The sequence below is a fragment of the Chanodichthys erythropterus genome, chromosome 20 (genome assembly GCF_024489055.1).
Source record: "Chanodichthys erythropterus isolate Z2021 chromosome 20, ASM2448905v1, whole genome shotgun sequence".
NCBI lineage: Eukaryota > Metazoa > Chordata > Actinopteri > Cypriniformes > Xenocyprididae > Chanodichthys > Chanodichthys erythropterus.
Genome location: NC_090240.1, coordinates 7039585 through 7060471, shown reverse-complemented (window position 1 = coordinate 7060471; position 20887 = coordinate 7039585). Strand labels below are relative to the sequence as shown.

Genomic DNA, 20887 nt, shown 5'->3' with positions numbered 1-20887 from the left:
TAATATGATGCGTGATCTGTCGTCTCCCTCTGAACAAAGTCCAAGCTGATAGTTCTCAGAAAATGAAGTATAACTTAGTCAATAATAATCAAAAACTTAGTGAATGCTAATCACAAAAAAAGAGACTTATGTCTAAAGAAACATCAAAATTTCAGGTTTTAAATTGTGTAAAGCCGGGTTCACGCTGAGCGATTTATAATAGTCCTTTACGATAATTACTTGTCAGACTGTACGAACATGATCCTCATGTCACACTGTGGGATCTCAGCCGTCATTAATGTCAGACTGCACGACAGTCAAGAACCGTTAAAAACGGAATGAAAACTTATCCGGAGTTTTACATCATCAAAACACACACATTCGATGACAGTGAGCTGCGTTACACACGGGACTGAAATGGTGGCTAACAAAGTAATCTCTATCATTAATTTTGATCACGGATTGTCTTGAAAAATGAATACAATTCAACGTTCGTCGTAGGAGAAATCACACTGGAGGATTGTGCACCAAATCTTCTGACACTGCCAGAATTTCGTCAGAGGTAAAATTTGATCGCAACGGTCATTAACCGGCTGTCGGTGAACATGTCAAACTAGCAATCAAAGACAATAGATTTTAGGCAAGGATTATAGGAATCTTTTAGGATTTCCAAAATTTGTCTCAGATGACCAAATCGTGGCCAAAATCGCAGTGTGAACCCGGCTTAAGTCAAATCGAAAACAAAAATTCTCTGTTTATGTAATCTGTATGAAAAGAGAGACATGTCAGACGTCCATGAGTCATGTCATTATCCGCTAATTCGGCCGCACCCACGGAGCGAGCGCTATTCAGACGCAAATTTTGAGGCAATGCATGTATACATCATCGCAATCGTGTATTTATTATCTTCAAAAGTGTTTATCTGCATGTTATAACCATGGTTATAGTGATCTCTGGAAGCCTCTGTTAGTTCCTGGAAGGTCACATGGTATGCCTATTCTTCATCACGAGTCATTTGTGGACTAATGTGCACAGAACGCCCTCCGGCTGCAAGTATGAACTGAGAACACGGTACATCAGAGTATCCTGTGCTCATAGTGATGACAATAAATATTGAATAAATATTACTCCTCTGTATAGAAAATTGACACAAACATATAAGAATCCATCAATATTTCTCCAAATCTGCATGCTTTTAAGCTAAAAGTCTATATGAAATGCCACAGAGGTAACATGAATGTTCAGACGCTTTACATGACAGAAATACATTATATTTTAAAGTAATGTATATTAAAATAGAGTAATAATATTTCACAGTATTGCTGTTTTTTCTGTATGTTTGATATACAGCATGATGAGCATGAGACTTCTTTTAAAAACATTATAATAGTAATGCGTCCAATTTTTTGACTGGTACTGTAATTTAATCTAAAATAGGCCTATACAAAATTTTCTTCACATGATATGCAATAAAACGTGCATGCATGAGATCACAAAAATCATGTTTTCTGTCAAGAGTGGATATTATATAAACATTAATACAGCTGATATGATCCTGTTATGTTTGTGTTTTTTTTTTTTTTTTTCTCGTTTCTTGGAGGCGTGCCACACTGATTAACCTCTTTTACAGATATATGTATGGATATTGTGTAAAATGCATAATCGTTTGTGTTTTAGTTTGCGTTTAATTTCCCCTTCAGAATTGGATGGCCAGCTGTAGAAAGATCAGTGATAACCATTTGGTGGTGTTCTCATCTAATTGTGGTGCTCACAGTGAGGTGTTGCGTGCTGGTGTCAAGGGTTGTACATATGATTTCTGTGTCTTCCTGGATTATGGAGGGTGAACCTCAATTCCGGAGTGTTAATGTATACGTGTGTTGTCTCTGATTCTGTTTTTTTGAATCTGTGAGGTATTTTTATTTGCTATCTTAGATAAAATTGTTATTTTTGTACCCATTTCTGATACCTGACTCAGCTGTAATTGAACCTGTGAGCCTTGTGTATTCTAAGCCTAAGGGTGATCACCCAGTAATAGGCCCCCGGGGTGGCGTAGTTGGCTAATTGTAGTAGCTTCCCAAATATTTCTTCATATTTCCTTATTTATGTTGATAAAAGTTTGTGGGTTTGAAGCAATTTAATATTAATGGGTTTGCAAGAATTTAATGGAAGGATTTAATCTTCCCTCCATTTGTTACTTCCACAGTTGGAATTAAGTTCTATTTCACTTGATTTATGGTGACTCAAGTTAAAAATACTTTGTGTGAATTATTACCTCATTTTTCAGGTTGAATCAATGTCCAGACATCCTCATTTACTGTGCATTCAGAACAACCTGCAAAGTAAAATAATACTAAATGTTGCAAGAAAAGACTTGCAGCAGAGCCTACAGCAGGACTTTGCAATGCCTTATGCTTGTAGCGTTACACTTTGTGCGGTGCTCACTGTTAGTGGTGCTCTCTTCATTTCCTCTGGTTTCAGCACCCTGACACAGTCGACTCATGGTTGGCAGGAACTTCCAAGGATAATTTATCGTGCAGTTGCTGTCAAGTCTATTTATTCCTAGCTTGGTCATACACTGTTTCTATACACTGTACATCTGGCTACATTATTCATCCTCTCTTGGTCAAATTGATATCTTCATAATGCATGCTGCAATATTTCATATTTTGAGACTATCAAACCACAATTCTTGTTTTCTATCAACTTTTCTTGTTATTACACTTAATTCATGCAGTTTTATGAGTCAAAGTGTCTTCTAAAAGCCTTACTGCTTTCACTTTTTGTCATGATTTTTTTTTCTGCAGAGTTCACACTTAATGCCATTATAAAAAATTAGTCACTCTGCCTCTGCCAGATACATTTAAATAAAACAGCAAATCCATTAATTGTTCCTTCATTTTTTCCCATTAATCATTCTATCCAGTTTTTGTAAACATACATTTTTGTATGTTCAACAGTGGACCAACATACAGTTATTATTCTTAAAATGTGGTCTTCATTTAAATGACAATTATAGACAAACAACCTGGATAAACTGATAACAACAACAACAACAATAATAATAATAATAATAATAAATGGTGAAGGCATGAAAAAAAAGTCATACAATTTTATTTTTGCATAACAAAAATAAAATGAAATTGGTTAGTTTGTTAGTTCTGTCACCAAGACAAATTCCTCCAATGTGTAAACATACCTGGCAATAAAACTTATTCTGATTCTGATTTTCATCCCTTGTGGGGGAAATGATGATTTTTATTTTGTTATGAAATATGTCTTTAAACTCTTTGTCATAGTAATAAATAAACACCTGTAAAATGTTCTTTTCATACTCTCTCTAGTTTATTTTCCCAAAGTGTTCATAACTGTAAGAGACAACATCTAAAATGGACAGAAAAAAAAGAATATGTAGCACACAGCAATGTAAAAAAGCCCATTGATGAAGGAGATTCAAAAAGAGCGAGGGTGTCTGTGTGTACTCTTCCCCATGAGAATATCAAGGTCAGTATCTTAGTCAAAGTGATACTTAGATCAGCCTATCTTGGTACTTTCTGTCTGAGTCACAGCCTACATTTGTCAAAACAAGTACTGACCCCGCACACACACACACACACACACACACACACACGCACGCACACACACAGACACACACACGTTTGTTTCACTTTTTTAGTAATGGCATCTCATAAACTTCTGTTGTTTTTGTATCAGGTTAATAACCCTCACAGAAAAAAGAAAGAAAGAAAGAAAGAAAGAAAGAAAGAAAGAAAGAAAGAAAGAAAGAAAGAAAGAAAGAAAGAAAGAGAAGCCATTTTAACTAGTAAGGTTCAGCTGAAGTTGGTGCTCAACATGTATATTAGTGAGGCCATTTTAGAATAGTGAGGACATTTTGGATCTCACATAATCAAACCTGCACACACACACACACACACACACACACACACACACACACACACACACACACACACACACACACACACACACACACACACACACACACACACACACACACACACACATCACTCTGTTGTTATTAAATTCAAGAAGAAAAAGAAAAAAAGATCAGGAAGATCATTATTTAGCTTTTTATTCTCTTTGCCTGGGAATAAAAAGCTAAATAATAATAATAATAACACACACACACATATATATATATATATATATATATATATATATATATATCTATATATATATATATATATATAAAAAAACAAAAAAACAATCTGTGTAAATCTACACAAAATAATGTTTCTAAGAAAACACATGTTAGATTACAAAGGCCCCAACCAGCCAGGTCAGAAACCACCTTAGACTTTGAAGGGGACACATTTGGTCCCACATAAATTGTTACCTTCTGCTCTAGATAAACTGTACACACGTAATAAAACTTTATATAATACAGATCACTGTGCATGCACTAGACCCTCCAGTGGCTCTTCAGGAGCAGAATTGCATTTATTAGCCCTTAGGTTGTGCAAGTTTATTTGCCCAACATGCCGAAAGAGCAGTATTGTCTAATGATGATTCTGTGTAAATGATGTCTGCTTGTCAAGGTTGTACTGCCTCCTAGTGGTATCTCACATAATGTTAGCTTAATAAGAAGAGTCTAATCAATTAAACTGAACACAGCAACCAGTATCCCAAAGGAGTTCTGCAGTTATGCTCCCTGCAGAGAGCTCATGTTCATTCAAAACACAAAGGCATCAGAGACATAGGAGATAGTGCAAATACTTCATAGTTTAATAAAATATTAGTATTATAATTATTTTACTAGATAATATGATATTGTAGTGTTGACCTTATACAGTGATATTTTTAATAATCTGAACAATAAGAATAAAAACATCTTAGTCAAATAAAATTGTTTAATCATTCAAATTGAATTTGAAAGCAAATATACATTTTTACCCATTTACAGTGGAGATAAACAGTCATAACATTTTAAATCAGGATTTGTTTTGATGAATAGAAAGTTTGAAGAACAGTATTTATGTGACACAAAACTTTATTACCGTTTTTACTGTCATATTTGATCAGTTTAATCCATCCTTGCTGAATAAAATTAGATGACTTAGAATACATCATGAAGCGCTTCTGTGAGTATCAAGATGCAGCCAGAAAAGACTTGATGTGGGTGGTGCAATGAGAAGAGGCTGCTGAAAGAAAAGAAGAGGGGCATCACAGGGAAGATCGAGAGCATAAGGAGAGATAAGGTAATACTTTCTATGAAGCCTGTATTTATAATGCATTATAAGTGTATTCTGAATGAATTATTCTTATAATACATGCATAATGCCTTATAAACAATCTTATAATGTGTTGTATCATTTAATAAACAATTGTATCAACAGTAATAATACTTATCTATTTGTGGTTATAGCTATTATGATTTATAACACACAATGGGTCTCATTCATGAAACATTCGTAAATATACGAGTAAATATGTGAGTGATTTGCGCGTAAAGAGACCTTGCCGAAAACTCTTCTCCTGATTCACAAATACTTCGTAAACGTCAGAAGTGATAGTGAAATGTGTGTGTGTGTGTGTGTTAATGAATTCCAATCAGTCGTAAATGGGACGCGCGTGCACGCTCATATTATGACACCAAACGAAGGATTTTGGCCATTTGGGGCCATTAGTTTGCCCAGCCCAATTGAAATCAATTAATTATTTGATTAAAGTGCTCCGTTTGCAGATGTTATTACTGGCTCTCACAACAAAAGTAAAAAGAAAAAACGTAGCCTATGTAATTTCTATATATAATATTTTTTCAAAATGCTGTGTAATGTACCTTATTAAGGTGAATTAAAATGCAGCCTTATTAATGAGCAAAACGTTCGGATGTTAAACGCACTATTTATGCGTGGCTAGGAGCAGGTGTAGATTTCTTTCGTACCAACTAACATTTGGAAAATACGAACATTTTAATGAATCCGAAAATTTACGCCAGAACCACTTTACACACGATTTACACAAAAATTCGTTCTGCTCGTGTTTCATGAATGAGACCCATTGAACATAATTGTATCTACTTAAGTGATAATGGATTATATATCCCATAGTTTCATATCTTTTACTTCCCCAAGTCTCATATCTTTAGCTACATTGTTTAAGATCTGAAGAGTTTGGTTCCAAAACAAACACTAAATCCATTTTGATTAATTTGAGTAAAAATGTGTTTCCTTTACCAAGAGGCAAGATGAAAACCACTATTTTGTATTTCAAACTTTCACGTAGCATCTTTAGTTTATAATAGGCCTAACTTAAAAAATATAATAAGTTCAGTTTATTTTTAGGGGCCAAGCCCCGAAGGGGCTGTAGCCCCTATTGTAATTGTACGTTTTCCCTTTTATTAGGGGCCAAGCCCCGAAGGGGCTGTAGCCCCTATTGTAATTGTACGTTTTCCCTTTTATTAGGGCCCAAGCGAAAATTCGCGCAGGGCCCTCTTGTTCTTCTAAGGATTATTAGGGCCCAAGCGAAAATTCGCGCAGGGCCCTCCTGTTCTTCTAAGGATTATTATTATTATTTTTTTTTTTTTTTTTTTTTCCGTCTTCCGGGGCTTTTTGGGGGCCTTAACATGCTCAAAAACTCTTGAAAATTGGCACACACATTGGAATCCGCGGCCATTAGGACGCCGGAGAGGCTGGTACCCGGGCGTGGCAGGGGGGCTCGACAGCGCCCCCTTGAAAAAAGTCTGAAAATTTGGTCCATATATTAAACATGCTTGCACGTATTAGTATGAAACTCGGTACACATATAGACCTCATCGGGCCGAACAACTTTCGCGCTCTAAGTTAATCGCCACGCCAACAGGAAGTCAGCTATTAAGGGTTGTTTGAAAAACGCATGCTCTGGAATTTGATATACTCCTCCTAGACGATTAATCCGATCGCCACCAAACTCGGTCAGCATGAAGTCAAGACACTGATGATTAAAAATTGCCAGGGGATTTTTGATATCTCGAACGGTTTGGCCGTGGCGAGGCAACGAATTTATGGCGAGAAAAAGGAAACAGGAAATGTGTTATAACGTCTTAATACATATATTGATCTTTATGAAACTTCACGAGTGTGTTCGTTATAGGAGTCTGATCACATGGATGTGACTATTGTGAGTCAAAGTTATAGCGCCACCAACTGGCAGCAGGAAGTGTATCACTTTTTGAAATGTTTTGAGATCACCCTCTTATTTTTACCTGATTTGCTTCAAACTTCATCAGTGTAATGTCAATACACAGCAGATGTAGACCTATGACAGGATTTTTGATATTTGAAATATTGTTGCCATGGCAACAGGTCAAACTGTAATAATATTCTTGAGTGTTTTTGAGGCTCTTAACATGCTTCAAATTGCATGAAACTCGACACACACATCAATATTGTCAACCAGTAGACATGGACAAAGCCATAGAAATGGGCGTGGTGGAGGGGCTCAGTAGCGCCACCTTTTGACAAAAGTGGGGGGGTTAGTTTTTCCTACAGTCACCAAACTCGGTACACATATTATTCTCATCAAGCCGGACAATTTTCTAATTTACATTCATTAGCTCCGACCAACAGGAAGTCAGCTATTTTGGTTTGAATGTTAATTTTTTGAAAAAACAGGCTATGAATTTTATACTACTACTCCTACAGGGTTTATCCAATTTACACCAAGCTTTTTTTAACTTGTTGCGAACACATTGAAGTTGTTTAATTGCAAACGGATTTTGGATATCTCAAACGGTTTGGCCGTGGCGAGGCAACGAATTTATAGCGAGAAAAAGGAAAAAGGAAATGTGTTATAACTTCTGCATACATTGATTGATGTTTATGAAACTTCAGGAGTGTGTTGGTTGTAGTAGTCTGATCACATGGATGTAACTATTGTGAGTCAAAGTTATAGCGCCACCAAATGGCAGCAAGAAGTGTATCACTTTTAAAATGCTTTGAGATCACCCTCTTATTTTTACCTGATTTGCTTCAAACTTCATCAGTGTAATGTCAATACACAGCAGATGTAGACCTATGACAGGATTTTTGATATTTGAAATATTGTTGCCATGGCAACAGGTCAAACTGTAATAATATTCTTGAGTGTTTTTGAGGCTCTTAACATGCTTCAAATTGCATGAAACTCGACACACACATCAATATTGTCAACCAGTAGACATGGACAAAGCCATAGAAATGGGCGTGGTGGAGGGGCTCAGTAGCGCCACCTTTTGACAAAAGTGGGGGGGTTAGTTTTTCCTACAGTCACCAAACTCGGTACACATATTATTCTCATCAAGCCGGACAATTTTCTAATTTACATTCATTAGCTCCGACCAACAGGAAGTCAGCTATTTTGGTTTGAATGTTAATTTTTTGAAAAAACAGGCTATGAATTTTATACTACTACTCCTACAGGGTTTATCCAATTTACACCAAGCTTTTTTTAACTTGTTGCGAACACATTGAAGTTGTTTAATTGCAAACGGATTTTGGATATCTCAAACGGTTTGGCCGTGGCGAGGCAACGAATTTATGGCAAGAAAAGGGAAACAAAGTGTTATAACTTCTGCATACATTAATTGATTTTGATGAAACTTTGGCTTAGTCTTCGTTGTACAAGGCTGATCACATGGATTTGAGTATTGTGATTCAAAGTCATAGCGCCACCAACTGGAAGCAGAAAATGTGTCACTTTCAGCATACATTGAGATCACCCTCTTATTTTTACCTGATTTGCTTCAAAATTCATCAGAATAATGTTAAAACTTGGCACATGTAATCCTTTGAAAATGGGCAGGGAGGAGGGGCTCTATAGCGGCACCTTGTAGTGCAGTAAATGTGGAGTGAATTTGACATAGTCCTTTGATGTTTAACCGTTTTAAGTGCCTATTGCCCGCTGTGCACAGTTGCCCTGAAGCCACCGGGGTGGCGGTGCCACCGGGCTTGGGCCCGCCATCGCTGCTCGCAGCTATATTTATTATTAGGGCCCAAGCGAAAATTCGCGCAGGGCCCTCTTGTTCTTCTAAGGATTATTAGGGCCCAAGCGAAAATTCGCGCAGGGCCCTCTTGTTCTTCTAAGGATTATTATTAGGGCCCAAGCGAAAATTCGCGCAGGGCCCTCTTGTTCTTCTAAGGATTATTATTATTATTTTTTTTTTTTTTTTTTTTTTTTTTCCGTCTTCCGGGGCTTTTTGGGGGCCTTAACATGCTCAAAAACTCTTGAAAATTGGCACACACATTGGAATCCGCGGCCATTAGGACGCCGGAGAGGCTGGTACCCGGGCGTGGCAGGGGGGCTCGACAGCGCCCCCTTGAAAAAAGTCTGAAAATTTGGTCCATATATTAAACATGCTTGCACGTATTAGTATGAAACTCGGTACACATATAGACCTCATCGGGCCGAACAACTTTCGCGCTCTAAGTTAATCGCCACGCCAACAGGAAGTCAGCTATTAAGGGTTGTTTGAAAAACGCATGCTCTGGAATTTGATATACTCCTCCTAGACGATTAATCCGATCGCCACCAAACTCGGTCAGCATGAAGTCAAGACACTGATGATTAAAAATTGCCAGGGGATTTTTGATATCTCGAACGGTTTGGCCGTGGCGAGGCAACGAATTTATGGCGAGAAAAAGGAAACAGGAAATGTGTTATAACGTCTTAATACATATATTGATCTTTATGAAACTTCACGAGTGTGTTCGTTATAGGAGTCTGATCACATGGATGTGACTATTGTGAGTCAAAGTTATAGCGCCACCAACTGGCAGCAGGAAGTGTATCACTTTTTGAAATGTTTTGAGATCACCCTCTTATTTTTACCTGATTTGCTTCAAACTTCATCAGTGTAATGTCAATACACAGCAGATGTAGACCTATGACAGGATTTTTGATATTTGAAATATTGTTGCCATGGCAACAGGTCAAACTGTAATAATATTCTTGAGTGTTTTTGAGGCTCTTAACATGCTTCAAATTGCATGAAACTCGACACACACATCAATATTGTCAACCAGTAGACATGGACAAAGCCATAGAAATGGGCGTGGTGGAGGGGCTCAGTAGCGCCACCTTTTGACAAAAGTGGGGGGGTTAGTTTTTCTTACAGTCACCAAACTCGGTACACATATTATTCTCATCAAGCCGGACAATTTTCTAATTTACATTCATTAGCTCCGACCAACAGGAAGTCAGCTATTTTGGTTTGAATGTTAATTTTTTGAAAAAACAGGCTATGAATTTTATACTACTACTCCTACAGGGTTTATCCAATTTACACCAAGCTTTTTTTAACTTGTTGCGAACACATTGAAGTTGTTTAATTGCAAACGGATTTTGGATATCTCAAACGGTTTGGCCGTGGCGAGGCAACGAATTTATGGCGAGAAAAGGGAAACAGGAAATGTGTTATAACTTCTGCATACATTGATTGATGTTTATGAAACTTCAGGAGTGTGTTGATTGTAGTAGTCTGATCACATGGATGTAACTATTGTGAGTCAAAGTTATAGCGCCACCAAATGGCAGCAAGAAGTGTATCACTTTTAAAATGCTTTGAGATCACCCTCTTATTTTTACCTGATTTGCTTCAAACTTCATCAGTGTAATGTCAATACACAGCAGATGTAGACCTATGACAGGATTTTTGATATTTGAAATATTGTTGCCATGGCAACAGGTCAAACTGTAATAATATTCTTGAGTGTTTTTGAGGCTCTTAACATGCTTCAAATTGCATGAAACTCGACACACACATCAATATTGTCAACCAGTAGACATGGACAAAGCCATAGAAATGGGCGTGGTGGAGGGGCTCAGTAGCGCCACCTTTTGACAAAAGTGGGGGGGTTAGTTTTTCCTACAGTCACCAAACTCGGAACACATATTATTCTCATCAAGCCGGACAATTTTCTAATTTACATTCATTAGCTCCGACCAACAGGAAGTCAGCTATTTTGGTTTGAATGTTAATTTTTTGAAAAAACAGGCTATGAATTTTATACTACTACTCCTACAGGGTTTATCCAATTTACACCAAGCTTTTTTTAACTTGTTGCTAACACATTGAAGTTGTTTAATTGCAAACGGATTTTGGATATCTCAAACGGTTTGGCCGTGGCGAGGCAACGAATTTATGGCAAGAAAAGGGAAACAAAGTGTTATAACTTCTGCATACATTAATTGATTTTGATGAAACTTTGGCTTAGTCTTCGTTGTACAAGGCTGATCACATGGATTTGACTATTGTGATTCAAAGTCATAGCGCCACCAACTGGAAGCAGAAAATGTGTCACTTTCAGCATACATTGAGATCACCCTCTTATTTTTACCTGATTTGCTTCAAAATTCATCAGAATAATGTTAAAACTTGGCACATGTAATCCTTTGAAAATGGGCAGGGAGGAGGGGCTCTATAACGGCACCTTGTAGTGCAGTAAATGTGGAGTGAATTTGACATAGTCCTTTGATGTTTAACCGTTTTAAGTGCCTATTGCCCGCTGTGCACAGTTGCCCTGAAGCCACCGGGGTGGCGGTGCCACCGGGCTTGGGCCCGCCATCGCTGCTCGCAGCTATATTTATTATTTTTTTTTTTTTTTTTCCGTCTTCCGGGGCTTTTTGGGGGCCTTAACATGCTCAAAAACTCTTGAAAATTGGCACACACATTGGAATCCGCGGCCATTAGGACGCCGGAGAGGCTGGTACCCGGGCGTGGCAGGGGGGCTCGACAGCGCCCCCTTGAAAAAAGTCTGAAAATTTGGTCCATATATTAAACATGCTTGCACGTATTAGTATGAAACTCGGTACACATATAGACCTCATCAGGCCGAACAACTTTCGCGCTCTAAGTTAATCGCCACGCCAACAGGAAGTCAGCTATTAAGGGTTGTTTGAAAAACGCATGCTCTGGAATTTGATATACTCCTCCTAGACGATTAATCCGATCGCCACCAAACTCGGTCAGCATGAAGTCAAGACACTGATGATTAAAAATTGCCAGGGGATTTTTGATATCTCGAACGGTTTGGCCGTGGCGAGGCAACGAATTTATGGCGAGAAAAAGGAAACAGGAAATGTGTTATAACGTCTTAATACATATATTGATCTTTATGAAACTTCACGAGTGTGTTCGTTATAGGAGTCTGATCACATGGATGTGACTATTGTGAGTCAAAGTTATAGCGCCACCAACTGGCAGCAGGAAGTGTATCACTTTTTGAAATGTTTTGAGATCACCCTCTTATTTTTACCTGATTTGCTTCAAACTTCATCAGTGTAATGTCAATACACAGCAGATGTAGACCTATGACAGGATTTTTGATATTTGAAATATTGTTGCCATGGCAACAGGTCAAACTGTAATAATATTCTTGAGTGTTTTTGAGGCTCTTAACATGCTTCAAATTGCATGAAACTCGACACACACATCAATATTGTCAACCAGTAGACATGGACAAAGCCATAGAAATGGGCGTGGTGGAGGGGCTCAGTAGCGCCACCTTTTGACAAAAGTGGGGGGTTAGTTTTTCCTACAGTCACCAAACTCGGTACACATATTATTCTCATCAAGCCGGACAATTTTCTAATTTACATTCATTAGCTCCGACCAACAGGAAGTCAGCTATTTTGGTTTGAATGTTAATTTTTTGAAAAAACAGGCTATGAATTTTATACTACTACTCCTACAGGGTTTATCCAATTTACACCAAGCTTTTTTAACTTGTTGCGAACACATTGAAGTTGTTTAATTGCAAACGGATTTTGGATATCTCAAACGGTTTGTCCGTGGCGAGGCAACGAATTTATGGCGAGAAAAGGGAAACAGGAAATGTGTTATAACTTCTACATACATTGATTGATGTTTATGAAACTTCAGGAGTGTGTTGGTTGTAGTAGTCTGATCACATGGATGTAACTATTGTGAGTCAAAGTTATAGCGCCACCAAATGGCAGCAAGAAGTGTATCACTTTTAAAATGCTTTGAGATCACCCTCTTATTTTTACCTGATTTGCTTCAAACTTCATCAGTGTAATGTCAATACACAGCAGATGTAGACCTATGACAGGATTTTTGATATTTGAAATATTGTTGCCATGGCAACAGGTCAAACTGTAATAATATTCTTGAGTGTTTTTGAGGCTCTTAACATGCTTCAAATTGCATGAAACTCGACACACACATCAATATTGTCAACCAGTAGACATGGACAAAGCCATAGAAATGGGCGTGGTGGAGGGGCTCAGTAGCGCCACCTTTTGACAAAAGTGGGGGGTTAGTTTTTCCTACAGTCACCAAACTCGGTACATATATTATTCTCATCAAGCCGGACAATTTTCTAATTTACATTCATTAGCTCCGACCAACAGGAAGTCAGCTATTTTGGTTTGAATGTTAATTTTTTGAAAAAACAGGCTATGAATTTTATACTACTACTCCTACAGGGTTTATCCAATTTACACCAAGCTTTTTTTAACTTGTTGCGAACACATTGAAGTTGTTTAATTGCAAACGGATTTTGGATATCTCAAACGGTTTGGCCGTGGCGAGGCAACGAATTTATGGCAAGAAAAGGGCAACAAAGTGTTATAACTTCTGCATACATTAATTGATTTTGATGAAACTTTGGCTCAGTCTTCGTTGTACAAGGCTGATCACATGGATTTGACTATTGTGATTCAAAGTCATAGCGCCACCAACTGGAAGCAGAAAATGTGTCACTTTCAGCATACATTGAGATCACCCTCTTATTTTTACCTGATTTGCTTCAAAATTAATCAGAATAATGTTAAAACTTGGCACATGTAATCCTTTGAAAATGGGCAGGGAGGAGGGGCTCTATAACGGCACCTTGTAGTGCAGTAAATGTAGAGTGAATTTGACATAGTCCTTTGATGTTTAACCGTTTTAAGTGCCTATTGCCCGCTGTGCACAGTTGCCCTGAAGCCACCGGGGTGGCGGTGCCACCGGGCTTGGGCCCGCCATCGCTGCTCGCAGCTATATTTATTATTCTTCTTCCTCCCGAATGGGAGTCTATGGCAGCCCTATCAACGGAACATGAGAAAATGATGAAATTTGGCACAGTTGTAGAGATGCTCATGAATAGTGATTGGACCAAATTTGGAGTCTCTAGAACCAACTCTATAGCGCCACCACCAGTTCAAAATTTCAACATTCTAACGGTTTTAACATTTGAACTGTTTGTCATAGAAAAATTAAATTTAGTTCATCTGATTCGTCTCTTCATGCTGATGCTATTCAACTTCTTACATTAAGTCTCCACCCATTACAGTAGCGGCCATTTTGAAAAGTACAGTATTTGTTTTTTTCGCTTCTCCTCCTTCAAAATTTGTCCAATTTTGTCCAATCTTTGATCAGATTATCTTTGGACTGAGCCGCACAGAAATGACTGAACAGATTTTTTTTATTCATCTTTGTTCAAAGGTTATGATGTCACGAAGTTAACGAGGTCGACCCGAAATTAGTATAGAGGCTGTATCTCGGCCAAACTTTGAGCAATCGAAACAAAAATTGGTACGCTTCATCAGAACCATGGTCTGAGGGTCTATGCCAAACTTGGGAACAGCGCCACCTACAGGTCATGAGATATGAAAAATGGCTATTTTGGCCAATAACTTTTGAACAGTTTGTCAGAAAATCAAGATCTTGGTGTCTATGGATTCCTTGGATCATGCCGAATCCGACGATACCGATTCTGTCAATATTGGATGTATCACGTGTCCGCCATTTTGAATTTTGTCATAAATTGCGATATCTTTTAAACAATTTGACATATCTTCACAAAAATTGGTATGTATGACCTTTAGAAGGTCGTGAAGGTACCTGAGAAGTTTCAGCACAGCGCCACCTACTGTTCCACAGATGTAATGATTATTTCAAAAACGCTTATAACTTTTGAAAACACTTTCCAAAATGTGTATGCTTCATGTCATTTTATTCCCTGGCTTATGCCGATTCCGACAATGTATCATTTGCCATTTTCCTTAAATGTACCTGTCTGCCATATTGAAGTAAATGAAAAACAGTTTTTTCGCTACTCCTCCTACAAATTTTGGTCAATTTTGTCCAAAATCAGCTCAGATGATCTTTGGACCGAGCCGCACAGAAATGACTGAACAGATTTTTGATATTCACTACCATTTCCGAGATATTCATCTCTGAATGTGACCTTGCTTGTGTTTGTTGTCTTATGCTAGTTAGCTTAGCACAGTAATTGCTTAGCATGCTAAACTATTGCTATTCTTTCTAATGTGGTCTTCAGTCAACAGGTTAACCAAAACTTAGTTGGCATTAAATAACTTTGCATACTAATATGGTTAACATGCTATGAAGCTTTTTTTTTTTTTGTGAACTCTTTCTCACACTGAAACCTCTGCTTAGCATACTGATGAACTTGCATGGCTGATTAGCTCAATGTGTTACGCCACGGATCCCGAATGCTCTGCATCGTGGGTTCGAAACTCAGTGTGACACATGCCCAGACCGCATGAGGTACTGTGGCAGGAAAAGATGCAGAACTTGTGTCTGTTCTAGGCATTCTGCCTAAAACTGGTCTAATCTGAAGCTATCACATGCAATTCCTTTATGTCCAAATTCGTAGTTATTCTTCTTCCCCCTGTATGGTAATCAATGAACCATAAGAATGAAAATTATCAAATTTGGCATGCTTGTAGTGATAGTAATTAAAAGTAATTTGACCAACTTTGGAGTATCTAGGACTAAGTCTATAGCGCCACCACCAGTTCAAATATTCACTTTTGTAAAGGTTATAACTTTTGAACCCTTTGTTCCAGAAAAATGAATGTCAATACAACTGATTCCTCTCTTCATACTGATCACATTCAATATCTTACATTAAGACTCCACCCAGTACAGTAGTGGCCATTTTGAAAAGTACAGTATTCCATTTTTTCACTACTCCTCCTACAATTTTTGTCCAATTTTGTCCAAAATCAGCTCAGGTGATCTTTGGACCGAGCCGCACAGAAATGACTGAACTGATTTTTGATATTCGCTACCATTCCCAAGATATTCATCTCTGAATGTGACCTTGCTTGTGTTTGTTGTCTTATGTTAGTTAGCTTAGCATGCTAATTGCTTAGCATGCTAACCACTTGTCATTCTCTTTAATGTGGCTCTTCAGCTATCAAGTTAACCATGAGCTTCATTAGCATTAAGTTAGCTTAGCATGCTAATATGGTTAGCATGCTAAGTAATGCTTTTTTGTAAATTCTTTCTTACACTAAAAGTTCTCTTCCACAGATTGTTGAATGTGCATCCTCAAGTAGCTCAATGTCTAAAGCCAGTTACCTGATGAGCTCTGCACCCCAAGATAGTGGGTTCGAATCCCAGATGGAGCGGTTTTATGAAATAGTGTGTTTTGATTCCTTTACTGCCTCTTGGATTAGAAATAAATGCTTTTTGTTTCATGCTGTGTTCATTTTCATCTAAGCTTATGTACATTCTGAGTTCATTTTCGCCCGTAATTCTGAACCAGCTGTTTCATGTTTGTTCATTTTCTGCTGTTTTTCCTCTTCCTGCTCTGTATTGCGCTACAGCATGATGAGCTGCAGAATGATCTAAAGTAGTTATTAAATATAACATTCAGTGCAGTTTTATAAAAATTCTTCATTTTGAGTTCATTTTCACATGAACTAATGAACTTCGGCAGGTGTGCCAACATTCACCTGCACAGTGGTGCAATGAGATGAGGAATGGACACTGGACTCTGAGGTCGTGGGTTCGAATCCCGTGTGGGGTTCCTTTATACAATTGTGTGTAATGAGTCATTTTGATACCTTTTTTATCCAAATAAGCATTGTACTAATCTTTATTCCTCTTGAATGAGATACAAGTGTTTTTAGTTCATTCCCTGTTCATTCTCTGAACTTCTATTGATTTTCATTTCATTTCCACCTGTCCTTCTGAACCAGCTGTTTTGCATGTACATTCAATTTCTGCTGTTTTTGCTCTTCCTGCTCCGTATTGCGCTACTGCCCCTTCTGGGGCTTGGCCCCGAATTGCTGCTTGCAGCTATATTTATTATTATTCTTCCTCCCGAATGGGAGTCTATGGCAGCCCTATCAACGGAACATGAGAAAATGATGAAATTTGGCACAGTTGTAGAGATGCTCATGAATAGTGATTGGACCAAATTTGGAGTCTCTAGAACCAACTCTATAGCGCCACCACTAGTTCAAAATTTCAACATTCTAACGGTTTTAACATTTGAACTGTTTGTCATAGAAAAATTAAATTTAGTTCATCTGATTCGTCTCTTCATGCTGATGCTATTCAACTTCTTACATTAAGTCTCCACCCATTACAGTAGCGGCCATTTTGAAAAGTACAGTATTTGTTTTTTTCGCTTCTCCTCCTTCAAAATTTGTCCAATTTTGTCCAATCTTTGATCAGATTATCTTTGGACTGAGCCGCACAGAAATGACTGAACAGATTTTTTTTATTCATCTTTGTTCAAAGGTTATGATGTCACGAAGTTAACGAGGTCGACCCGAAATTAGTATAGAGGCTGTATCTCGGCCAAACTTTGAGCAATCGAAACAAAAATTGGTACGCTTCATCAGAACCATGGTCTGAGGGTCTATGCCAAACTTGGGAACAGCGCCACCTACAGGTCATGAGATATGAAAAATGGCTATTTTGGCCAATAACTTTTGAACAGTTTGTCAGAAAATCAAGATCTTGGTGTCTATGGATTCCTTGGATCATGCCGAATCCGACGATACCGATTCTGTCAATATTGGATGTATCACGTGTCCGCCATTTTGAATTTTGTCATAAATTGCGATATCTTTTAAACAATTTGACATATCTTCACAAAAATTGGTATGTATGACCTTTAGAAGGTCGTGAAGGTACCTGAGAAGTTTCAGCACAGCGCCACCTACTGTTCCACAGATGTAATGATTATTTCAAAAACGCTTATAACTTTTGAAAACACTTTCCAAAATGTGTATGCTTCATGTCATTTTATTCCCTGGCTTATGCCGATTCCGACAATGTATCATTTGCCATTTTCCTTAAATGTACCTGTCTGCCATATTGAAGTAAATGAAAAACAGTTTTTTCGCTACTCCTCCTACAAATTTTGGTCAATTTTGTCCAAAATCAGCTCAGATGATCTTTGGACCGAGCCGCACAGAAATGACTGAACAGATTTTTGATATTCACTACCATTTCCGAGATATTCATCTCTGAATGTGACCTTGCTTGTGTTTGTTGTCTTATGCTAGTTAGCTTAGCACAGTAATTGCTTAGCATGCTAAACTATTGCTATTCTTTCTAATGTGGTCTTCAGTCAACAGGTTAACCAAAACTTAGTTGGCATTAAATAACTTTGCATACTAATATGGTTAACATGCTATGAAGCTTTTTTTTTGTGAACTCTTTCTCACACTGAAACCTCTGCTTAGCATACTGATGAACTTGCATGGCTGATTAGCTCAATGTGTTACGCCACGGATCCCGAATGCTCTGCATCGTGGGTTCGAAACTCAGTGTGACACATGCCCAGACCGCATGAGGTACTGTGGCAGGAAAAGATGCAGAACTTGTGTCTGTTCTAGGCATTCTGCCTAAAACTGGTCTAATCTGAAGCTATCACATGCAATTCCTTTATGTCCAAATTCGTAGTTATTCTTCTTCCCCCTGTATGGTAATCAATGAACCATAAGAATGAAAATTATCAAATTTGGCATGCTTGTAGTGATAGTAATTAAAAGTAATTTGACCAACTTTGGAGTATCTAGGACTAAGTCTATAGCGCCACCACCAGTTCAAATATTCACTTTTGTAAAGGTTATAACTTTTGAACCCTTTGTTCCAGAAAAATGAATGTCAATACAACTGATTCCTCTCTTCATACTGATCACATTCAATATCTTACATTAAGACTCCACCCAGTACAGTAGTGGCCATTTTGAAAAGTAAAGTATTCCATTTTTTCACTACTCCTCCTACAATTTTTGTCCAATTTTGTCCAAAATCAGCTCAGGTGATCTTTGGACCGAGCCGCACAGAAATGACTGAATGGATTTTTGATATTCGCTACCATTCCCAAGATATTCATCTCTGAATGTGACCTTGCTTGTGTTTGTTGTCTTATGCTAGTTAGCTTAGCATGCTAATTGCTTAGCATGCTAACCAGTTGTCATTCTCTTTAATGTGGCTCTTCAGCTATCAAGTTAACCATGAGCTTCATTAGCATTAAGTTAGCTTAGCATGCTAATATGGTTAGCATGCTAAGTAATGCTTTTTTGTGAATTCTTTCTTACACTAAAAGTTCTCTTCCACAGATTGTTGAATGTGCATCCTCAAGTAGCTCAATGTGTACAGCCAGTTACCTGATGAGCTCTGCACCCCAAGATAGTGGGTTCGAATCCCAGGTGGAGCGGTTTTATGAAATAGTGTGTTTTGATTCCTTTACTGCCTCTTGGATTAGAAATAAATGCTTTTTGTTTCATGCTGTGTTCATTTTCATCTAAGCTTATGTACATAAGTTCTGAGTTCATTTTCGCCCGTAATTCTGAACCAGCTGTTTCATGTTTGTTCATTTTCTGCTGTTTTTCCTCTTCCTGCTCTGTATTGCGCTACAGCATGATGAGCTGCAGAATGATCTAAAGTGCAGCTTTATAAGAATTCTTCATTTTGAGTTCATTTTCACATGAACTAATAAACTTCGGAAGGTGTGGAAACATTCACTTGCACAGTGGTGCAATGAGATGAGAAATGGACCTTGGACCCGGAGGTCGTGGATTCGAATCTTGTGTGGGGTTCCTTTATACAATTGTGTGTAATGAGTCATTTTGATACCTTTTTTATCCAAATAAGGATTGTGCTAATCTTTATTCCTCTTCAATGAGATACAAGTATTTTAGTTCATTCCGTGTTCGTTCTCTGAACTTCTATTGATTTTCATTTCATTTCCACCTGTCCTTCTGAACCAGATGTTTTGCATGTACATTCAATTTCTGCTGTTTTTGCTCTTCCTGCTCCGTATTGCGCTACTGCCCCTACTGGGGCTTGGCCCCGAATTGCTGCTTGCAGCTATATTTTAAAAGTGTATTTATTTGCACTTTATAAAAATATATTTGAAGTATATTTTAACAGTGTGCTGAAAATGATCATTGTAACAATGCACTGAAAGTATATTTAAAAAATACATTATTTAAAATCCTGAAGTTGTAGTGTATCTAATGTTAAATTTGAGTATATTTTTTAAGTTTACTTCTTCATCCTTGGAATTCATTACTTGTGCTATTTATTTCAGTATGAATGCATTACAAGCCCATTTAGTAAATGCAGTGTAGCCTATACAATTTCCAAATATGTGTAAATGTTTATTAAGTTTACACTGGCAGAATCATTTTACAATCGTACACACAAATCTATATTAAACAACACACCAGCAGCACAAGTAATGCGAAAAAATATGTAGAGTGGTTAAACTTATCGGAATTCAAATGTCTCTTCAACTTGGTCTGTGACCAATCAGATTTTGTTGCTCACTGTTTTCAGCCAATCAGAGCTGCTGACGTCACGGTCGTCGTCTGAATCCCCTCGCTCAGTCACTCAGGTGAAGTATAATGTCGCAATGTATAATTTATTTAATAAAACACTGAAAGCGCAATACATCGCTCAATCTTGGGGATTCTGACCAGTTCAATCAAGTGACATCGCAGCCTGACCGTGATGGCGACGACAACCGGCTAATCTAATGGCCTACGTGATCCTGAAAGAACCGGAGAAAAGAGACTTCGGTAAAGTTGGTTTTATATTCGCACATTCGGACTTCCGCTTTCAATAACTTTGTGAATCTGCATTAAAAAAGGCTCATTTAATTTTATTATCGTTACTGACTGTTATGAGCACCAAGTACAACACAATTTTTTG

At 37.8% G+C, this 20887-nt stretch overlaps 1 protein-coding gene across 1 annotated transcript in view; it reads left to right on the top strand.

The window, feature by feature from the left end:
• Positions 1 to 20670, top strand: part of irf10 (interferon regulatory factor 10) — a 137894-nt gene extending 117224 nt beyond the window's left edge. Inside the window, exons 10-11 of the transcript XR_010892860.1 lie at positions 20513 to 20570; positions 20656 to 20670. The gene's annotated coding sequence lies outside the window, so the exon portion shown is untranslated. The remainder of the gene's footprint in view (positions 1 to 20512; positions 20571 to 20655) is intronic.
• The last annotated feature ends 217 nt before the right edge of the window (positions 20671 to 20887 follow it).